Source organism: Amblyraja radiata, chromosome 20 (assembly GCF_010909765.2).
Source record: "Amblyraja radiata isolate CabotCenter1 chromosome 20, sAmbRad1.1.pri, whole genome shotgun sequence".
In the NCBI taxonomy this organism is placed as follows: Eukaryota; Metazoa; Chordata; class Chondrichthyes; order Rajiformes; family Rajidae; genus Amblyraja; species Amblyraja radiata.
In genome coordinates, this window is record NC_045975.1 from 34877096 (window position 1) to 34883095 (window position 6000).

At 46.2% G+C, this 6000-nt stretch overlaps 1 protein-coding gene across 4 annotated transcripts in view; it reads left to right on the top strand.

Moving 5' to 3' along the window:
* The window catches only part of slc1a2 (solute carrier family 1 member 2), a 105176-nt gene that overhangs the window by 48357 nt on the left and 50819 nt on the right, over nucleotides 1-6000 (top strand). The window lies entirely within an intron of this gene.

Below are 6000 nucleotides of genomic sequence, written 5' to 3' on the forward strand. Positions count from 1 at the left end.
CCATTTTCACAGATTGAAGGAAATATTTTATTCACTATTTGGGAAGTTGTGAAAAGGTACCAACATTTAGCTTTGGTTCAGTGAGATCTCTCTCGTCTCCTCTCCAATAGGTCCGCCCTGATCTAAAGAACTGTTCTTATCTGATGGTGAACTATTGGGAGTGTTGACTTTAAAACTAAGGTCTGAAGAAGGGTCCCGATCCGAAACATCACCTATTCCTTTTCTTCAGAGATGATGTCTGACTTGCTGAGATACTCCCGCTTTTTGTGTCTATCATCACCTCAAACTGAGATCCTGTTTCCCTCTCAGCTGAATGTAACATATCCAATGTCGCCATCTGAAAGACTTATACCTTTTAGTTTTAGAGATACAGCATGGAAACAGGCCTTTTGGCCCACCGAGTCTGCGCAGCCCAGCAACCCCCATACACACTATCCTACACACTAGGGACAATTTACAATTCTTATCGAAGCCAACCTGTACGCCTTTAGGATGTGGGAGGAGACCGGGGAGAATGTACAAACGCCACACAGACAATCACCCATAGTCAGGATCGAACCGGGTCTCTAGCGCTGTAAGGCAGCAAATCTACTGCTGCAGACCACCGTGCAGACCCTGAGACTCGGTGTCTTTCCAATCTGATTATTCTCCCTCAGACAACTTCACAACTATTCAGCTTTGTGAGTCACACCTGTCCAGACGCTGATGACCGTACTGTCCGGTAACACTGCGGCGTCTGTGGTGTAGGATATCCTGAACTCTTGGAAGATGTTGCATTAACATCGCCCGTCTGCTCAGAAAGTTGACTACATTTCAAAGAGATAGAGGACAGTGGTTAGTAGAACCGTCTTGCTTGGAATGTGGAAACGTTTGTCCAAAGGAACACTTCCTCCTGAGAACAACAAGTAACAATTAATCAGGAGAGGAATTTGCAGCGATTCACAATGGGTGGTCCAGGATAATTAGTTTTTAGTTGCAGTAGGTCATGTAGAATGGCAAGGATGACAGTGTACAGTTTCAACCTCTATGTTTTTTATTCTGTCCAGATGGGCTGTGTCTAAGCAAAGAGGAAGGAAAGATGCATTTCCTCAAAGTTCACTTCTTTCTTTGTATATTATATAGCATTAGTTGGGTGCTTGGTGTCTTCAAACCATGACCTCAACACCTTAGATCGGACTAATGGGCCTGTCCCACTTAGGTGACTTTTTAGGTGACTGCAGGAGAGTATGCAGTCGCCACATGTTCGCCACATGTTCGCGGGTGGTTGCCGTGGTGTCGCCTTCATGGTCCTGAGGAGTTCCCGCATTCTGGGACCTCATTATGGTCGCCGCAAATTTTTCAACAGTGGTTGAAGGTGGTCGAAGGTTGTCGTAGGTTCTCATAGGTTGTAGCCGGTGCTGACCGGTGAATTTCATTGGGGGAAAAAAACCTAAGCAGTAGCTTACAGAACCAAGGATAACCGACCGGTAATGTTAATGCCGCGTATCTCCAGCTTCTTAAAAGTTGCCTCCACTCCTTCTCCCCCCTTCTCCCCCCCCCCCCACCCCTCTTTTAAAGGACGCGTGACCCTTCCCGTACACTGTGCTTTCACCGTCTTAATTACAGCGTCAGCCTTCCTGTTCATCGAGGTGTGTGTCTGTATCACATTCGCTTTGCACCATGTAAATTTCACTCAGACAGCGCTCCCCCCGCTTGCCCTGTCCCCCGCCTGCATAACGGGCTGGTGAAGGAAGCGGTGTGTGTGTGTGTGTGTGTGTGTGTGTGTGTGTGTGTGTGTGTGTGTGTGTGTGTGTGTGTGTGTGTGTGTGTGTGTGTGTGTGTGTATGTGCTTGTGAGTGTGTGAGTGTGTGTATGTGTGTGTGTGAGTGTATGTGTGCGTGTGCGTGTGAGTGTGTGTGTGTGTCTGTGTGTGTCTGTGTGTGTGTGTGTGTGTGTGTGTGTGTGTGATGCTCGTTGTGCCGGCCGTTGCCTGAAAAAGCGCCTTAGTGGGACAGGCCCATAAGATTAATAATGTAAAAGTGAATACAAAATTGATTTGCATCTAAAAGTAAAAGGTTGGAACTTGCCTTCTAGGTACCTCTCACATTCAACCTGCCCTTTATTCTTATTGTAGATTCAGCAACAGTAATCAAATGCTTCTCAATTTTATTGCTAAAATCCCAGTTCCACAGTGCCCTTCTCTGTCCCCCTCCTTCTCTATCATTGGTTTTCAGTAGAAATGTCTTCGATTAGAGGGTGTTGAATGTGAGGACTCCTCTACTATATCAAAGCGAAGTCACTGAATGGAAGCAAGAAGGAGATGGATAGATTTCAACATCCAAAAGGCTATGGGGATAGAACGGGAATTTTGTGTTGAAATGGAATGTAGAACAGTACAGCACTGGATCAGGCCCTTCAGCCCATCATTTCTGTGCCAAATATGCTGCTCAGATAAACTAATCTCATCTGCCTGCACGATCCATATCCCCCAATTCCTTGCATATCCACGTGCCTATCCAAAAGCCTCTTAAATGCCATTATTGTACCTGCCTCAACTCCCTCCTCTGGCAGCCCATTCTGAATACCCACCAAGTATTGTGTGAAATTAATTCCTTCTCAGGGAAATCTTTATTAAATCTTGCCCTCACGCCTTGTCTCCCAGTCCTTCTCGTGGGAGTTGTTCCCGCTACAGCTTCCAACCTTGCAGTGCCCCAGTCCGCTTCTACCCCCTGCCAGGACCCGCAATCAGGGCAGGGATATTGTTTCATTCTGCTCTTGTCCCATCTAACTTAATGCTACCCTCTTTCACAATTCTGTAAAAAGGTCCTGGAGCTGAAAGGTAAACCGTTTCTATCTCCACAAACACACACCGGCTGACATGCTGAGTGTTGCCAGCATTTTCTGCTTTCTTTTCAGTTCAGTTTTCTCGATTTTCATCGGGTGCTGGGATCACGTCCTGCTGCACAGTCAAACGTGTTTTGGGTCCTCGGCTGTTTCTGGGCATCACCTGGAATGAACAATTTGCTTGCGGGGTCTTCTGTGACGGTGTTCTGTCAGGAGTAAGCCACAGTGGATCATGGGCTGGGCACAGGGTGAATGTGCTGCAGCCCCATCCACCCATGAACAATGGTGGGGATGGTCCTGCCACCAGTCACTCGTAGTGCAGCTGCTGTACACAGAGCTCCATTGTTCAGCATGTGAATCATCAACTGTGTGTACGACCTGATGGCACCTTGTACTGGGGCCACCTGATACACCTCCCAGTGTGTCCTTCTGCACCCCGCACAGCCCCAGTGTCGATCCCTTGGCTTAAGAGTAGCGGTAGGGTGAGGAACACGCCTGGCCTCGAGGTGACAGATCTTGCGCTGCTTACTGATCTGTTCCACACGCCTGGTACTATACTATAGGATTTGAGTTTGAGTTTAGCTTTGCTTGTTGTACAGTGCAAAGCCTTTGTTGCATGCTAACCAGTCGGCGGAAAGACAATGCATGATTACAAGCAAGCCATCCACAGTATACAGATACATGATAAAGGGAATAACGGGAATAACGTTTAGTGCAAAATAAAGTCCAGTAAATTCTGATCAAAGATAGTCCGAGGTTCTCCAATGAGGTAGATCGTAGTTCAGGACTGCTCTCTGGTTGTTGGTCGGATGGTTCAGTTGAATGATAACTGATAGGAAGAAACTGTCCCTGAGTATGGAGGTGTGCGTTTTCATACCTTTTGTCCGATGGGAGAGGGAGTGGCCGGGGTGTGACTCTTGTTTAAGAAGGCTCTGCAGATGCTGGAAAATCTAAGGTAGACAAAAGTGCTGGAGAAACTCAGCGGGTGTGGCAGCATCTATGGAGTGAAGGAAATAGTCAAAGTTTCGGGCCGAAACCCTTCTTCAGACTGTCCTAGGGTGTGACTCATCCTTGATTATGCTGCTGGCCTTGCCAAGGCAGCGTGAGGTATAAATGGAGTCAATGGAAGGGAGGTTGGTTTGTGCGATGGTCTGGATGGTTGAGGATGTCCTCTGTACAAAGCTCTGACCTTGTCTCCTCAGGGATAGTGCTGTGGTCACTTCTACCGCAATGTCCCAGCAGGTCCACCTTCAGCAAGTAGATCGCTGATGATGCTAAAGGTTTTCCTCTGTCATTCTGTACTTACCGTAGGATTAGTCTGGCAGCAACACTCTTCACCATTCAGACAACCCGGTCAACGTTGATGCTACCAAGCCACTCTTGGAGCCCGGCATTGCCGTGCTCCACCCAATAACATGACAGGGACAGCTGTGTACAATGTCTCTTTCCAATAGCGTTCAGTGTGCTGGAGTCATCAGCTGAGGGAGGACAGCTGGCTATCAGCAGGCCTGTGTCTGACCTGGTGCAATCAGATATTTTAATGGTTATACAGACAACACTGAGGACACTGAGAACCATTTGTTCCAGCCTGTGTACAACTACCCCACAGGCTGTCCTGCCAGTGGGAATAGACATAAATATTGCTTAAGAAGAAGACGTTTGAGATATTGGCCTTGATCTATTCTTACATGGAGGTGTCAGGCTATTCCTTGACTAATGTGTGGGGCAATTTTGACGGTTAGATTTTCATGAGGAGGACTTGGGCAATGCAGAGGCACAGCAGATAAGGAATTTACCACACATCTCCAACAATGTGGGGTCAATCCTCACCTCGGAGCTGGCTTCAACAAGTTGGATGTGTCTTGCTCTCCAGATGGTTGGTCCCATCTTATTCTTATTGTAGATCGACACAAAAAGTTGGGTTAACTCAGATGGACAGGCAGCATCTCTAGATAGAAGGATTGGGTAATGTTTCGGGTTGAGGTACTTCTTCAGAAGCGAAACATCACCCGTCCCTTCTACCGAGAGATGCTGCCTGTCCCGCTGAGTTAGCCCAGCATTTTGAGACTATCCAGCATCTGCAGTTCCTTCCTACACATTATTCTTATTGAACTTATTTTAGCTATGGCTTTGTTGAGCTAAGGAATAAGTGAGGCCATTTTGGAAGATAGACCCCACACATCTAAATCAAAGAGGATAAGGACAGTAGATTCTTCTCTCTACCCGACATTAGTGAACAGGATATCCCAATACGGAATCACAGCATCCTTATCATAACATGCCCTTCAGAATATTTTTGTATTAAAGGTGAATTTGGAAACCATTCACACTGTTCCTTAATGTAAATAGTGAACAATGGTGGGCCAAGAACTGATATATGCAGTTCTGCATGTTATTCAGTCGGAAAAAGGACCAATTTATTCAAACCCTATTAGACAGCCAGTTTTCAATTCGGTCTCACAGCCTTCCTCTGATATCACGGGCTCTTAAATTATGCACCAGTTTCTTCTGTGCTGTTTGTTAGCTATAAGTTCTACAAGCTGTAATTCATGCTGTTATAACACGTCCTGTTACAGAGAAAGCTGTAATCCATGCTGTTATATCAGAAAGTGTCACAGAGAGAATGTAATCCATGCAATTATATCAGAGAGTGTTACAGAGGTGGCTGTAATTCATTAAATTATTAGAGAGAGAGCAGTAATTCATGAAATTACATCGGTGCTATAACAGGAGTTATAATGCATATCAATGTACCATTGAGAGTTGCTGGCTTGCCAGCATTTATTGCCCACCCCTGATTGCCATTGAACTGAAGGGTTGGCTCTGGAGTCACGCACTCAGTCAGCTTCATCGCTCCTTTCAGTCCAACTGTTTTGTGTGAATTGTGAACAAAAATGTCCTCGTCACTCAGTATCGGTTGTCATCTTAGAAGGCGAAAACTGAAGATGCTGGAAATCTGAAATAAAATCAGAAAATGCTGGAGATGCCCTGCCCAGCAGGTCGGGCAGCATCTGTAGAGATGGAGCTAATGTGTCACATCTATCACCTTAAAACAAGCATGCTTTAAATTCCAGGGAAGTAATGGTGGGGAATATCTACGATAGGGTAGAGACCAAGACAGATTGAATGAGACCACTGATGGTGGTGCTGGCTGAGAGAGAGTGGTGAGGACTTGTT